This window comes from Gallinula chloropus (genome assembly GCF_964237585.1).
Source record: "Gallinula chloropus genome assembly, contig: HAP1_SCAFFOLD_628, whole genome shotgun sequence".
NCBI classification, from domain to species: Eukaryota; Metazoa; Chordata; class Aves; order Gruiformes; family Rallidae; genus Gallinula; species Gallinula chloropus.
The window spans coordinates 1-17091 of record NW_028168049.1 but is presented as its reverse complement, the minus strand read 5'-3'; the positions used below and the strand labels follow the sequence as shown (position 1 = coordinate 17091).

Below are 17091 nucleotides of genomic sequence, written 5' to 3'. Positions count from 1 at the left end.
AGCATACAAAAGAGTCTTCAAATGAAAATGCTACTGTCTTTGGGTTTGGGTGGCAAGAGCTTCTGTTCCAATCATGCTGGACAGATATTGTTGCTGAATTGTGTGTGTTAGCATTACAATACAAAATATTTTTTAAAAGCCACAGCAGTGATCCATTTTGTTTCAGATGGTGCATATTTGGGCAGTGCTCCATACCTAATTCTAGAAGAATTCACAATAGATTAACTTGTGCAATAATGAAAATATACCAAAAAAAAAGTAAAAAAAAAAAGATGTATTAAGTGCTCCATTCAAATTTAATTGCAAATAATGTGAAATACAACATGAATTAATTCAAAACCAGCTTCACTTCTAGATAGACTGCTTTCAAACACTAGAAAACATAACACCTACCCTGTGTTTGCATACAGCTTATTGTACACGTCCATAGGTGAGATAGCAAGAATGGATTATCCAAACACATGAAAGAAGTACATTTCTTCCCATAATCTTCCTTCACAATCATCAGTGAGCATAGGGGAGAGAGGATGTGTGGGAAAAACAAGACAGTGAAAAGTTAACAAAGAAAAGCAATGAAACAGTCTCATGGCTCTGAGTAGTTGTGCTGGACACCTGTGCTGGGATGTCCCTGTTGGGAAGGAAGAGGCATCTTTAGAAGCTGGCCAAACAGGTGCCTTTTGGAGAGCAGGTTTTCAAGGAGCAAAAGGCTAAAAAACTGTCCAAGTGTCCTGGTTTTGGTCAGGATGGAGTTAATTTCATTGTAGCAGCGGATGGAATGCTGTGTTTGAGAGTAAAATGGGAGTACTGCTGATAACACCCTGATGTTTTTAGTTGCTGTCAGACAGTCAAGGACTTTCTCAGCTCTTCATGAGAGAGGAGGGGCGAAGCCAGGACAGGTGACCGAGCTGACCAAAGAGAGTATTCCACGCCAGTTACGTCCTGCCCAGGATATCAGGGGGCTGACGGGAGGAAGGCCGAGGGCGGCTCCGGGACGCGCGGTTCTTGGGGGACAGTCGGGTTCTGGGACGGCTCTGGGTGGCACGGCCTGAGTTGTGTGGTTTGGTGAGAAACTGCATTGTGTATCAACAGCTTCATATATTTTTGCTTTGAAGTCCTGTTAGTATTGTTACATTGTATCTTTCTGTTATCTTAGTAAACTATCCTTATCCCAACCCACGGGCCTCTTAATTTCTTGGTTTTGGGGTTATTTGCCCCTTCCTTTTCCTTTTTCCCTTCCTTTACCTTCCCCCCCCCCCCCCCCCGCCCCCCCCCCCCCCATTCCCTTTTCCCTGCTCTTTTCCTTTAAGGAGCAGGCAGCTGCGTAGATCTCGGCTCTCAGCCAGGGTGAAACCACGACACCAAGTCACCACAAATTCTCACAAACACTGTTGGAGAGGCTTTTTACACTACACATTAAAATCTGCAGATTCATGGCAACGGACACCTGCAAGATTTTCACCCAGAAATATTTTCAAGGCACTTGAAAAATCACTCCTGACAACAGAGGCTTTCAGGTTACATCTGTGCTTGTACGCTGTGATGCTGTGGTCAGCTGGTCAGACTCCACCCTGCCCACCAAGCCTTCTTACTCTCCAAAGTAGGGTTGTCACACCCAAAATATCATGAGAGTGCTTCCTTGCCTGTGCTAACTCTAAGATACACCAGAGAACTGTCAGAGTGTGAATTTTCTCAGCCTGACATTAACAAGTTACCAGGGCAGTCAGTTGTCCCAGCAGCCAGGGACATGTCCTGGCAGTATAAGCACTTTTTAAAAAGCATCTCAGGAAATACCTCAGCAGCTACACCCAGGCTTGAGTGCCTTGCCATTCTGGTTCCTTTTCATTTAGCTGCAGTATGATTTTCGAATGTACCAAAGTGTACTAAATACTATTAGTGATGCTTTTCCATAAAAAAGCCCTACCAGTGCTGCTCATGCTCACAGGCAGGCAACCCCCATTCCAGATGAACATTTTACCCCTCCACTTCCAATATCCTTCCTCTGGGTCAAGTCATTCCTGCAAAGAGACATGCTCAGCTTCACTTCCCACCTGTCTGCAGAGAATCTTGTCCTTACTCTGCTGCTTGGCAGGAGGTTTTTCACCAGGTTGTTAACACCTGGGTGAGCCCTGAGCTGGGAATTAACCCCAGGACTTCACATCTGCAGTTTAGGGCTTCGTGCCCCAGCACCTGAGCTCCCACCACTTAACACGGCCCACCAAGAAAGCAGTCCTTTGCCCCAGATGAGCTCTCCGAGTGGGTGGCTTGTCCTAATGAAGGCAAGACAGACTCAAACCTTTTGAGATATGTCCAGAGAAGACTAGCGAGAGCCTGGCGATGCCATCTGAACATCTGTACAGTCACATCCCCTTTGCTTGTTCCTCTCAGCTCTCTGCATTCCTGAAAAGCCATGGATGGGATGAGCAGCTCATCTGAACCTTGTCGTACCAATGAGGCACCCCAGAGAGTCAGCTGGCCTGTTTTCAATAGCTACTTAGGATTTTGCCCTAAAAATGCTGTTCTCCTCCACTGAGCCTAGGCACACCCAGAGGAGTGTTACAGGCACCACACAGAAAGTTCACACATCTACTTGGAAACTCGCCTGCTTTGGAAGTGTGAGTGTATATGATGGGGAGCACTGTGACTACCAGATCTGATCTGTTCCTTCATAATCTGTTAATCTTAGAAATTCTTTTAGGAAAACAACTCTTCTGATGTAAAAAAAAATCCCCAGTTTCACCGACTCCACTGACTAAACACCCACACTGTTAAGCATGTCTAGAGCAGTTTTGAACTGTCTATCCCTGATTCTTATGTCATTATAATTTTATATAACAGAGTGAGCAACACAGAATCAATTTATAAATCAATTTATACCCTTGAGGTCCTCAGTACTTCCATCTGTAGGACACATTTGTCCCGGGTCATGAAAAAAACAGTTTGAGCCATATCTCAGCAGATAAATATCATGTTGATGCTGCTCAAAGAAGAGATGAATGATATGTTTAAAATGTTAGATAATATTTATAATTTTTATTATATATCCACCATTACAGGACACTGGATATTTTTAATAGTCCTAAGTTATTTGGGCAACAGACAAGAAGAGTCTGCTGTACTGAGATACTTAATTTGTTCCTACCACATATCCCCTAAAAAAAATTAACTGAATGTTGGTTCCAAGTGACCTGCAAGAGAGAGGTAAATTAAATACCAGCTTAATGACATAAAATTTTTCAGCTGGCTACTGTGTACCTTAGCACTGAATGCACGCTTTCATGAGTAGAGAGGCTGCCACTTTCAAATCTAAATTTAGAGGGGTGGTGTATTTCTCTTACAAAGTATGAGTTGATTTCTACTCTGGAAACAGACAGCTGGTTCTCAGGAATAAAAGTCTATCAGTTTCCACCATTACTAATTTTCATTGGTGTTGCTGCTGTTTTCATGAGAGGATCTGACCTCTGTTGATCTCTGCGGTGCACTTTGAAGTGCATTGGTGGCCAGTTATTACTGTTTACATGTATTTATATGGTTTGAGGTCTAAAGGGAAAGTAGCTTCTTTTGGTGTTAGGTGCTATACAAATAAAAAATTAGGGTGGTCCATAGAATGAGCCTGTAGTCCAGGAATGGCATCAAAATCTGATGCTCTTCTAAGTTCCTAAAAAGAGAAAACAAACTAATAATATTATTCTAACAGTACCTGCATGCATAGTTATTTTAACTATTTACAGACTAATTTTAGCAACGCTGAAGGAAAAGTTTCAAAGGCAAAAAGGTCAGATAGACACCCTGCCATGGAGAAAAGCCTGTGTAAGTCATGTGCCAAATTTCTTTCTTGTCTTTAAATTATTTTTCTCCACAGCTCTACAGGGGTCACATTGCTTCCTTGGGAGAACAGCCACATCTGAATTAAAATGTTGATATTGTTTAGCACTTGAGCCATCATACACATAATGCATGAACAAGAAGTTAGTAATAGAAGGCAATTAAAACTACAAAAATGTTTGAATTGGCATAAAATAATTAATCCTAGAGTCACATGGATTGGAAACTGGACTTCTTTTCTCTGCCAGTGCTGGCTGCTTTCCCAAATTACATTTTTACCACGATTTGTCCAGACTACTTCCAAAAGCCCCAATTTATCACAACTTTTGGTTCTTTTCAGAAACCCTAAAATCATCTCGCGTTTACAACAGATCTCAAAATTTCATTACACATCATTCAGCAATGTCTATCTAAATCCCAAGAATTGCCTTCCACCTCTTGAGAAAAATCTTGTGGGCCTGCTTCTTTCTGTCCAAAAAACGCCCCTCACCCCTTTCCCTCAGAGACAATTTGATGAAGGTAGGACAAGCTGGCACAGGGTCAGGCAGAACAGTGCTCCCTCCCTTAATTGCTCAGGCCATTTCCTTGGGTGAGGTAGGACGGGCCTCCTGGTCTTGTCCCAGAGCAGGAGAGTCCTACAGCTCATCTGGGTCTTGCTGGAGAAGTCATTTTCCTGGGAAGCAGGTTTGTGGAAGACACTTTAAAAACCTTCCTAAATACCTGGGCTGCATCTTTGGATGGCTAATTGTGACAGAAAATGCTTAGATCTGTCAGTGTCCCCATGTTCATCCCAACTACCTCAGTGGTAATCAACAGTGCAGCCAGAAGGTTATCCCATCAGGAGTAGATCTACATTATCATCGTGTGGATGGTCATCGGAAAAGCCCGTGACTTTCCATAGAGACACTGGGAAACCAACGAAGCCTTGAAGCCTCATTTTCAGGTGACTGGATATAGTTGAAATGCCTTCATCCCAGTCCCCCACCAGTAAAACTGAGATACCCTTCCTGTATCCAACACAGGAGATGTGAAGAAAACTCACTACGTATAATGTGATACTTCAACACAGCAAATAAAAGATAGCTGCGCTATGTGACTAAGCTGGTGCAGGGTGAGACATGGAGATAACAGTCCAAGCAGCAGATCAGCAGCCTCCACAGCTGCTGCAGAAGCACTTTCTGTAACACTCTTGCTCTTGATGCAGTGCACAGGAGCCTGACAAAACATACGGTTCTCAAACACCTCGTCCCTGTCATAACCATCATCCCTCCAGTGTCCACTTTCACTTCATTATGAGACAGTCAGCATGGCCCTGTTGGCTGTCAAAGGATCTCACCTGGGTGATCAATATGTGGGCATCAGCATCTCCAGCTGGCAGCCTCTCAAACGTGGCTGTCCTCCACAAAATGGGATTCATTAAGTGAGCTGTCCAAGTGGTCTGGAACACATTAAGGTAAAGGGAAACAATGTCGTGCAATGAATTTTCATCCACTGAAATGTGTTACAGTGCTTATCATGTATTTGTGTAAGCTGGCTCTACAGTAATATCAAGCTGATAGCAATTTGCAGCTCCATTAACCACTGTTAGGCAGCAGAAAAGGCAAGACATGCTGAGAAAAGGCAGCCACTCAGGAACAAGGAATTCCTGGTTTAAAAAAGCCATTTACATATGTGAATTTCTTCTTTTGACCAGTTATTTGTGATAAAAATAGAGCTTTCTCATGCAGCTAAAAAGACTGTTCTGGATGTAGGAGCCTTCTTTTTGCTAAACCAATGAATGTGATCTGTAGGAGCATTGCCAATGAAAGGTGACATTCGTCTCTATCCCATTTCAAGGGAGCAACCTACCACCACTTACGTTTTTAAAGTCTTATATAGGGGTTCACAGGGTTGTTCCTTTGTGCCTAAAGGGAGGAAAATGTTGTAAGCAGTCCCTACTTCAAAGGGTTTAAAACTGAAGCTCATATATAATGTAATTAAAGATCACATACAACAATGAGGTGGAAGTGGAAAAGGAAAGAGTAAAGTTACATGTGTACTACAGGAGAAATGTCTTCACAGTGTGACACAACCACATTTTTGTTATTACAGACAACAAAAGTTGGAACTACAATAACTGCCCTATGATAAAGCCTTGTTAAAAATCACTTCTTGAAGATCTAATCATAAAATGTAGGCTTACAAGAGCAAGCTGAATGAGGGGAAGATCTGGAGAAGCACAGATGTCTGCCTTTTGTGTGAGTATAATGTTGCATAATCTGAATAACAATTAAAGAGCGAACATAAAGAGACTACAGTGTGTTACATAAATATCCACCTTTTTTTTGGTTTTAATTTTGAACTAGACTTCTACAAATTTCATTCAATATCCTTTACTGATTGATTTGTGAGAGATCATTTGGGATTGCCATTCTTCACATTTTGTGATTTTGTAGACTCCTCTAAGGAGTTTCCAGGCTGATGAATCTCAGTCTGTTTATTTATTTCTTCTACCACAGAATATCCATATTTTCGACCATTTCTGATGTCGTTGTTCTACCTTTTTTCAGTTCTGTTATTATCTTTTTTTATCTAGCAAATAAAAGAGTAAAGAATAAGAAACTACAAAACATATTCAAGATGATGGCACATAGTGGATTAGTACAGAGGCACAATGATATCTGTTTTGTTCCTTAATCCATGCTAAATTTCTGGTTTGACTACTGCTCTGAGTATGTAAAATTGGCTGTGATAAATTCAGAATCTCATTTTTGCATGAAAACAGCAGATCAAAGTTCATCACTAGATCTGTAAACACAAAACTGATTTTCCCTTATGGGTCACTTTCTATTAAATGGAATTTCATCTTTCATTTCATCATCATTTAGCAATTAGTAATTTAGTACCATGAGATCCTTCTGTAACTCTTTGCAGCTGTCCTCATCAGCAAATTGTCACATCATCTTTCCAGACCTTTACTGAATACACTGGACAGGATCAACCCTAACATATGACGTATCCAGAGCAAATAATACAAGGCCTTTGACTCACTGTAAGCAATGACCGTAAATGTAGACTTCTGGTTGCAGAAATATACCATCAAACTCCCACCCCACTAAAAGGCTTTGAAGTAAGTACATTTCCACTATCAGTGTTAAGGCTGCCTTGGAAATCCCCTGGATATCCCGTAAAACAACAGATTTAACTATAGACAGAAAAATATCTCTGTCAAACAGATAGAAAACTGTTCATGCTGACCCAAGAGAGAAATGTCTTTATTTGTATGAGTCAGAGGACTGTATAATGTGTTCTGAATAGAATCAAACATCATATTTTTCGTGTTCCTCTGCAGTAGATTCTCTGTAGTTGATTCTATGGTGATTCCAGAAACCCCGGAGTTACCAGGCTTTTTCCTGGTTAAACATTTATGATTTAACAATATTTAGTCAGCTTTACCTATATCCTCAACAACTTTTCCCATACTGTATCCTTCATGGTCAAATTGGATTTGAAAACGATTCTTGCTATGAGGGGCAAAACATGCATTAAGCATTATTAGCTCTAATACTCCTAATAAAATTTAATATGGAAAGAGGAAAGATTTCCAATCTCACTGTTAAATGCAACTGAGCAAGAGTTGGCACATGGCTCTTGCCTTTTAACAGGTTACAGTTTTCAATGATTTCAGAAGTTATTCGAGTACAAAAAGCAGAAGAATTTAAATTCCTGCTTAATTTGATGTTATGTGATGTTATTTTTTACTGTATCTCAGCCTTTATTAAAACATATTTGTCTTATATTTCTCTTACAGAAATTACTTTAATTCACATGTCATTGTGAACTACAGAAAAGTAAGCATCTCCATTCTCTTGGTAAGGATAATACTGGAATAAGATGCCTGAGGAGACTGTAGACTCTCTTCAACAGTCTTTCATTGCAGGAGTGGAAAACATCTGTTAGGAATGATATAGGTTTAGCTAAACCTGACATTAAGGAAAAGAGGGAGACTAGGAAAGCTTTCATAACACCTTGCAATCCATTTCTTTACACAGGTTGTTTTTTTGGTGGTTTGGGTTTTTAAAAAAAAAAATAAATAAATTACCATCTAACTGCTAAGTCTTTTCTTCAAATTGTTTCTTTCCTTTTTGCATGGATGAGGATCTTCATCTGAGTTGGGGCAATCTCAAACATGGATACATGCTGGGCAATGAGTGGATGGAGAGCAACCCTGAGGAGAATGACTTGGGAGTGCTGATTGATGTGAAGATCAACATCACCCAGCAATGTGCACTTGCAGCCCAGAAGGCCAACTGTATCCTGGGCTACATCAAAACCAGCACAACCACCAGGTTGAGGGAGGTGATTCTGCCCCTCTGCTCTGGTGAGACCCCATCGGCAGTACTGCATCCAGCTCTGGGGTCCTCTACAGGAAAGACATGGAGCTGTTTGACAAAGTCCAGAGGAGGCCACAAAGATGATCAGTAATAGGATGAGGGATAATGGGTCTAACCTAACAAAGGGTGGATTTAGATTAGATATAAGAAAGAAATCCTTCATTGTGAGGGTGGTGAGACACTGAACAGGTTACCCAGAGAAGTTGTGGCTGCCCCCTCCCAGGCAGTGTTCAAAGACAGGTTGGATAAGGCTTTGGGCAACCTGGTCCAGAGGAGAATGCCCCTGCCCATGGTAGGGGGGTTGGAAATAGATGGGCTTTGAGGTCCCTTCCAACCCAAACCATTCTGACTCTATGATCCTATGATTCTCTGTTTCTTGGCAATTTTGTGGTGCTGAGAACAGACAGAATTCATCAAAATTAAGAATTTTGTTGCACTTCAGAACGATACAGTACTTATTTGCTTCTAATGCTTGCCTAGACTCCAAAGCCCATTAGTGCTAAATCAGTCACACTCATTTAATATCTAACAGCAGTATTTCTTGCCAAATAATGTCCTTTGAGGCTTTATTTTTTTTCCTTCTATTGGAAGCAGGGCATCCAAAATGATCAATAGAAGTTAGAGGCTCTCAGTACCCCTGACAAAGGGATATTCCTGTCTGCAGAGGGAAGATAACCTTCCACTGATGTCCTGAGTATTTTCCTACTCCATAAGAGAGTTTTCCCAAGCACTGCAGTAGTGCTAATTCCACGCACACCTTCTAGCCCTTGTCCCTGTCTCTGACTGAAGAGCTGCAGGCAAAGCAGCCAGCACCAGACCTCTTTCCATGGTGAGTTAATTGAGAAGGAAAGGGCTCATTAGAGTTCACTTTCTGAACTCACATTCACGAGGAGAGAGTTTCTAAGTTACTCCTTGCAAGCAGCCAGGCTCTGACAGCAATTACATTATGAGTTTTGACTGAGTAAACAGTAAGAAAGATTTCTGGTGTGCCACAAATTTGGAACACCGAGATAAAACACACCAGCTGAGAGGACTGAAGGGGAAACAGATGTAACAGATGTAACTAAGAAGTAGTCCGCAGTAGTTTCCCTGATACGTGGCAAATGTTTATATACACATGCACACACATACATCTATATACACACATGTAATTTATAAATGTATTTAGACATATATGCATATACACATAAACACAAATATGTATGTGCATATATTCACTCATATTTACATATACACATGTCTACTATATGTGTGTGTGTAAAAAATGTATATACACATGATTCTTTTAGCAATATCTCCCCCATCCTATTAATGCTTCTTCCAGAAAGTAGTTACTTTGCATTACATGATACTGATGCTTTTTGATTGGTATAAGCAGACAGACAAAGCAGAGTGTGTTGTCCTTTACCTCAGGCATCTGCATAAGTGTAGACCTAGTTCCAGGCATTATTCATCATAGTTGTGATCTGCAGAGTCAAAAAGTACTGACGATGGCACCAACATGGAGACATACGTAGTGTGTACCCTTTCCATGCATTGTCAAAGCAGAGGATATAGAGCTGGAAGTTGTGTAGTGGCCTATCAGAGCAGGCAGGACATAGCTACAGCCTTCAGCCCTCTGGAGGTTATTGACTAAGGTTGAGCCCATAGAAAACCCTGGACTTTTTTCCATGAATCACAGCAACCACTGATTACTTTAGTTAGACCATGCTGCAGCCGAGTCTCAGCTGCAGATTTGAAACTGTTGTGGAAAAAAAAGTTAATTTCCTTGAACTTTGTCTCTGCTTGAACACATCACCCAGCCTGGGCTTTCAGAGTGATTTCATGGAACTTGTGACATTCTGCCATTGACCAGAACTGCTGTGACGGATACTGATTTCTCTGTATATTTTTGTGTAGCATAATCCCAAGATAAGAACTCCAAAACAGAGTTGTACATACGCCATAAAGCATATCTTGTCTGGAAGTAAGTTTTCTGTTGTTAGAAGTGGATGCTGTCAGTTTTAAAGCACAGATTACTTTGTGGTCTGAACACTTACAAGTGAATTAGGTGTCAGGGAAAAGAATTTTCACTGACAGAGTTGTCAGAGCCTGGAACAGGTTGCCCAGGGAGGGGGTTGAGTCACCATCCCTGGATGTGCTTGAAAAAGGGTAGATGAGGTACTTAGGGATATGGTTTAGCATAGGACAGGAATGGTTGGACTTGATGATCTTAAAGGTCTTTTCCAACCTTGTGATTCTGTGAATACATTTAGTAGGTACTAGTACTATTTTCCCAAGTTTTAAAACTTCTATCACATGCTAATTAATTATAATAATATAAACATAAAAAATATAAAAATTACAACTCAATTCCTATATATTGCACTCTAGGCTTTCTGGAGTATATTCATAACATGCTATCCAGAAGTATGCTACAATGATGTCATAGATAGGTTGTGATTTTAAAAAGGCAGGTAAATTACCAAGGAGGGCTAAATATGATGGCTTGTAAAAAAACACATAGAAGACAGGAAATTCAAAAGCCAAGAACAGCAAACTTTCCTGAAGGTAGGTGCACTTTAAGATATAGTATCAAGGTAAAAGTATTCCATACAGTAATCCTAGCTTTGACCCATACCAGTTGCAGGACTGTCAGTTCCATACCAAGGATGAAAGGGAGCCTTTTGCCTTTCAAGAGACTGAAAACAGTCTGGTTGTACCAGACTGACTAATTTTCTTCTGTTTCCATGGTTACAAGGAGATAAAATACACACAATCAGATATTTTTGGCAGAAGGGAATATCTCCATAGCAATCCATCTCCTTACCCCTCCACAGACCAGAAGAATTAGGAAGGAAAATCCAGGCTCTGAAAGGGGCCCATCTCCCCTCCTGCAGCAGAGCACTGAGGGGAGAGGAAACGCTTTCACTGTTCGCTTATCTCAAGCGTGGTTGTGTTTCATGAAAATAGTGTGTGTCTGTGTTCAGAAGCTTGTAACCAAGGATGAGGAGATAGCAGCCTGCTGCACTGGCCAGAGCACTTGAAGATGTAAAAGGACTGAGGGTTGTACACAGTGGGGGAAAATTTGCCCAAGCTAGGAGACACCATTCATATGGGAAGTAGAAGAGTAACAGGGCCAGCACTCATGTAAACAAGAGCTGCTTTTGCTTACTGTTTGCATGGGAACCCAAATGAGGTTGCTATGCAACCCTACCTACTGCCAAAAGGGCAGCACTTCACATCCTTACCTCACCAAGGTCATTCAGGCTGATGATTTAGCCCACACCCTTATCTCCCCTTATTTCCCCTATTTATCATTATTGATATTCCCTCTGTGTTTTTCCAGGGAGCTTGGCTGTATTCAAAAGAGACATACAAGACATAAAAAAGAAACATCAGGCATACAAGGACAGCCCCTTCCAGATGTCTTCAGTCTGGGTCTTCTCTCTGCCTACACTGAAGGACTCCCCCTTGCTCACCTTCCCATCCTCTTACTTGACCACCCACTGCATTTCCTAGTAGCGAAGGAGCGATTCTGAAAACAAAACAAAAAAAAGCAAACACCTGAAAGCCTTTGTATTGTTAAAAAAAAATATAAAAGAAAGAAAAAGAAAGCTGTACATTTTCAATTCACTCCTTGGAATAACCCCAGATTTAGAGAGAATAGTCTGGAATAGGTTGTGAGAAAAGACAAGAGGGGAGAAAGTTAAGGTTATTTGAAATATTTTGCAAAATCAGATGTTAGATCACTTTTTCCCAGGAATTTTCCTTGCTGAAAGCAAGGAGACTTCACAAGGAGTTTTGTGCACCATTCACCTCACAGCTGGGAGTGGAGCTTCTGTCTTGCTGCTTGGATGCACCAGACCACCAGGTAGGGCAGCTGGCCAGACACTGACCTCACTTTTTGGCTTCCTCAGGCTCAAGGAGCATCCAGTTCTTCATTCTGGGGTCCTAAAAGCATTTTGGGGTATGACTTTCCTGAACACTGGACTTCAAAAGAGAGATAAAACCATGGTTCCTGTACCCCAATTTAGGAAGTGGTGTCTACTTTGAACTCCCCCGGCCCCCAAAACTCTCCATTTCCCAATGCTTTAATGAACTGTGCTGATTGTTTGGGGGTTTCTGTCCAGATGTTGCTTCAGACATAGTATTAATCAGATTAGATGAACTCCCAAGCTTTCCAGACTACCCAGAGCTGTGTGTCTGATACATGAAACGCTTGTCAAAAGTAAAACCAAAAAAGTGTTTAGGATCACATCAGCCCAACAGAACTTTAATTAATGCACAGCAACCTAAATTATATCCTTTTCTTGTTAGTTTTTTATTTGGCAGTCTTAATAATGCAGGTTTGTTGTTCTTAAGATGCTGAGAAGAGTTTTCATAGTATTTACTACAGAAAGACTAAGGAAATCCCCTGAAAAAATAATGTGTAGAATCATACCAACACTTCCATGAAATACTAACTGTGTTGGCACAACTGGATCCATGGGACAGCTCTTCCTCCCTTTTCTTCCTACAAGACATTCTCACAAAGGTGATGCCTCCAATTTTTGCTTTCTGAAATACAGCACTAAACATTTTACAAGACTTTGTGTCTTGCTACCCAAATCTGATTGTCAAGAAGAAAAAAATAAAAAGAGTGTATTCTGTAGAAGCAGAATGTCTGGCAGGAGTTTCTTGAACTTCACATTGGTATGAATTGCTTCCTGTCACCCACAATAATCTTTTACTGTATTTCTTCATCCTGGCCTTCATTAGAAATAATACTGCCAAAAGATACAGCCCAAGTTACGTCACAGCCTCAAGTCATGAAAGAAGGGAAGATGTTAGAAGTGCAGAATGAAACCAAGAAATGTTTAAAGGGGGCTTTATCTATTTATTTATTTATTTCTCTTTCTTGTTCTGCCTCTGTATCCCTTTGTGTGTGTATGTATGCATGCTTGTAGGCATATGCATAGTTATGTCTACCTATACCTATGCATGCATATGCACAAATATATAGTTTTGCTCTCTGTGTATGTCTGTACTTTGTGTTGAGCAAATAATGAAGCAATCAATGAAGAAAAGAATAGCAGGAATATCTGATCATCTATTCCATGCTCTGGGTACCTAAATCACAAGCACTGTATTTTTAAACAAACTAAAATAGAAGTAGCAAAAATCTGTGAACTGAACAAATAAGAAAAGTTCTAACTCTCAGTCATTCACAACCATCCTCAACAGCTTTGAAGCAGATACTAGGAGCACATGAGCAGTTGTACTGGTTCAGATGAAACTTTACCTCCAGTGCTGGCTGCAAGTAGATGCACAGAGAGGGGAGCAAGCAGGGAGGTATGCACAACACTTCCCTGGGCTAACAGGGAAAGTAAACTATGGGAAAGTAAACTGAAAACTCATTTAGGAAGTCAAAACTAGAAGAATCAATAACAGCAGTGAATAAGTCTCCCAGCTAAGCCAACCACTTTCTCTTGGAAGGAAAAGGTAACATTATCTCAATACCTTCTGAAAACCTTTGGGATGAAGGTTCAGAGTAAGACTTCAGCTATAAACTGAAACGTAAGAAACAAAATATTTCAGGACCACTGTTTCTAAAGCCAGCAGTGTCCCTTACCATGAAGACTAAAGGCAAACACTGGAGTGGACTTTCCAAAAGTAAATATCTCTGGCGTGCCCCTAAATCTCTGTAAAGTCACTTGGGAGAGTGCAAGAAGAGATGTCTCTGCTGATCATTTTCACACATACCAGTCAGTGAACAAAAGCTATGGCACAAATAATTTGTGTCCTATATTGCAAACAACAAAATCTCATAAGTTTATTTTGGTTAACGTTGAAGGAATTTTTAAAGTAAGACAAGGAGAGTGGTGTTTGTCCCAGAATTGTGAGTTAGATCTTTTAAGCATGTTTTCAAAGTCAGGAGGGAAAAGCTGGCTGGCAGCCTCCCTTATTCTAAAGTTTAGGAGCATGACCCAGCCCTTCTCCTAAATATTTGTCAATACAAGGCTAAATTCATCTTTGCCATGGTGAAAGAACTGCCAAATTCATACAACACAGAGCAGACAGACAGCAACAAGCGGCTTGAGCAGAATAGGCTGTCACTGAGAATAACACCTGATTGGATCTGCATCAAAGTTTCACTCCTGTAATTAAATCCTCGCACGGTACAGCAGAAGAAATGTCCTTTGCAAGGTGTCTACAGAGCTCCCAATCTGGGCTGACTTCGCAAGCCTTTTGGTTTCTGCTGGGGTGGAGGTCACGATCACATCTTCACCCTACCACCCCAGGCTTTCTCAGTTGCATAGCAGTCTGCTATCATCAGCGCTGTAATGTTCCTGTACACTTTTCCCTCACTTCTCCACCCCATCACATGGCAGAGAGGAATGAGCTTCCAGCAAAACAGTACAGGACCTGAAGGCTGATCCTGAGTGCTGCTCATCCAGCCAGCACCAAGATTATCATCCCAGTGAGTCTCACGTCACTGCCAACACCCAAGGCAGCGTACAAGGGAGCAGAGCGGCATTGACAGGAGGACCAAGGTAAGAACAGAGGGTGCTTTTAAAAAGCACTGAGAACAAAGCTTGCAAAGAGTGTGAGGGAGAAGAGAGGAAAATACAAAACACTGTGTCTTATCTGGTTTTTACCCAGAGCTTGAGTAATCTTTTTCCCCCAGCCCTAAATTCTGGCTCGTTATTTATGTAGGCAGCACTTTAACGTTTCTCACTTCCACGTTTGTTTTACATGCGTTAACACACTGACTACAATAACTGCAAGAATTTCCATTTGAGCTGGCTTAAACCCTATTTTCTTTCTTCCCCAGTACTGACAATTCTTTTTAGCCTAAGTAATCACCAGTGCATATGATGACATTAGAGCTATATCATTATATTCTTACTGCAAAGTTAAAATGTGCCCTTCAAATCTGGCAAAGAATTACGAAATTTGTTTTTCAAACCATGACCCATTTGTATTTTCTATGCCAGTCCTCACACATTACTTTCAAGGTTTAATAGAAAGTGAGACTGATTTCTTGAATTATTGCCCAAGTCAGCATGGATTTCAGCGGCATTCTTCCGGAACTGGCACTTTATTAAAGTAGCCTCTGGAGAGGCGTCTGACTGTACACTCTCAGCTGATAGAGTGGATTGAGGTACTGCTGTGGGAAGGAGGATTCCTTTTCTGTCTCCTGAAGACAGCAATAATAAATTCAGCCTTTTACGAGCTGAACTTTCACTGCAATGGGCCCAGATATAAAAAATGTGTGTTCACTGGTGAAACACAAAATAAATTTTAATTGCATCTTACAGGTTTCCTTTTCCTTCTTTTTTTTTCCCCTACAGTACTTTTCTATTCTAGAGCTACAGCAAATATTATAGTTTTTCTAAAACAGCCCTCTTTTTTCTGGAAAGGGGCATTGTGGTTTGATGCCACTGGTTACCCCTTGTACAACTCAATGGACCCTTGAGTTTATTTGAGGCATCTGGTAATTTCTGCAGTACAAACAGAAAGCACTCATGAGTGAAAGAGGGAACCTGTCTGAAATAGGGTCGCCACCCCTGGCTGAAGTAGTAGTATCCTATAGGATCATATATGTAGGAGAACATCTGCACACTGTGAGTAAATAGAAACAGTCCAACATAATGTTTATGAACACAACAGTTCATAAAATCCACACCAAATTTACCTAGAGCTGCCCCAGGACTTAAAAATTCACTGCCAGTATTCAGCCCAGTTGATCCACTTCAGGATCAACTGTTCACCCTTCAGGAGGTGCTGTGGATCTCCTCTGCCATATTTTCCAAGATGGGTGAAGTTTAGTACAGCATTGCTGTGATGTGAGTCTGAGTAGGGTTGAAACAACACCTGATAACACGGATGGAAGCAGGTAACAGCAGCTATGCCTACACTCCTACATACAACCCATCCCTGAGAGCGATGTTTGCATTTCAAGCCAACAATGGCTATGTCCACATTGCGTTGTGCATCTCCTTTGGACACCAAGTCACGATGGAGTGGGACAAGCAGGAATGATCTCAAAGTGTCTAAAATAAGGTGGGACAATAAGGTGTGGGTGCTCTTGTGGGAGCTCAGAGTATACCAGTGTACAAATCCTGCTGGAGGGTGCTGGAGGTTTGTGCAGTGCAAAGGGAGCCCAAGTGTGACATCCAGAGTTTATTGAAACTGGGCACTGAGAGAAGCTCTCTCCAGAAGCAAATCAACATTTTGTTTTGGAGAAGACTAGCTGGCCAGAAAAGGAAGCTGGCGAATGAACTAACATTTAGGAAGGGGACCAGGTGTAAACTAGACAGAAAAGTTATCTGATAGCATAAACATGCCCTCTACATCTGCTTCCCAGCAGTGGTGAAGCAAAACAGATTCAGAGGCTGGATCAACAGATTAGAAACTCTTAGATCTGAGTCCAGCCTGATATCTAAACTTAACAGTTTCCAAGCAGTTTAAGTGTGTCATTTTTCACAAAACCCCCAAAACAACCTGCAAACTGGTACTTTTAAAAGATGGGGTTTACTGACTTACTGCTCCTCTGGCTGTGTGGGACCAGCTGTCTGCTCACTGGAGTATCTTGCTGGTATGACCTTACACAGGCCGTATGCCCAGAACCAGTTAAACCAATACAAACACTGTCATTAGGCAACTGTGGAAGAAAAACAAACATTTTAAAAAATGTTTACTTATATCTTTAAAACCCTGATACTAAACAACTGTTCAACATGCAAGGCATGTACTGATACATGTTTACACATTTATGAATAAAGAGATACCTTAGCTGTGCTTAATGAAATCAAGGAACAGGAAACTAATGAAATTCAGGGAAACGCTCCACAAAATCTTAATTTCCCGGATGTACTATATCTGAAAAATTAAATTATCCATGCTTCAGGTAAGAAGATCCCACTGCCAC

The 17091-nt window shown here is 41.1% G+C and overlaps 1 long non-coding RNA gene across 1 annotated transcript; it reads right to left on the bottom strand.

The window, feature by feature from the left end:
* Positions 1-3456: 3456 nt before the first annotated feature.
* On the bottom strand, positions 3457-11674 carry LOC311204854. Its single transcript, XR_014618124.1, has 3 exons — positions 11657-11674; positions 5159-5260; positions 3457-3655 (listed from the first exon to the last, which is right to left on the bottom strand). It is a non-coding gene; the product is annotated as an uncharacterized lncRNA (long non-coding RNA).
* Positions 11675-17091: the final 5417 nt, after the last annotated feature.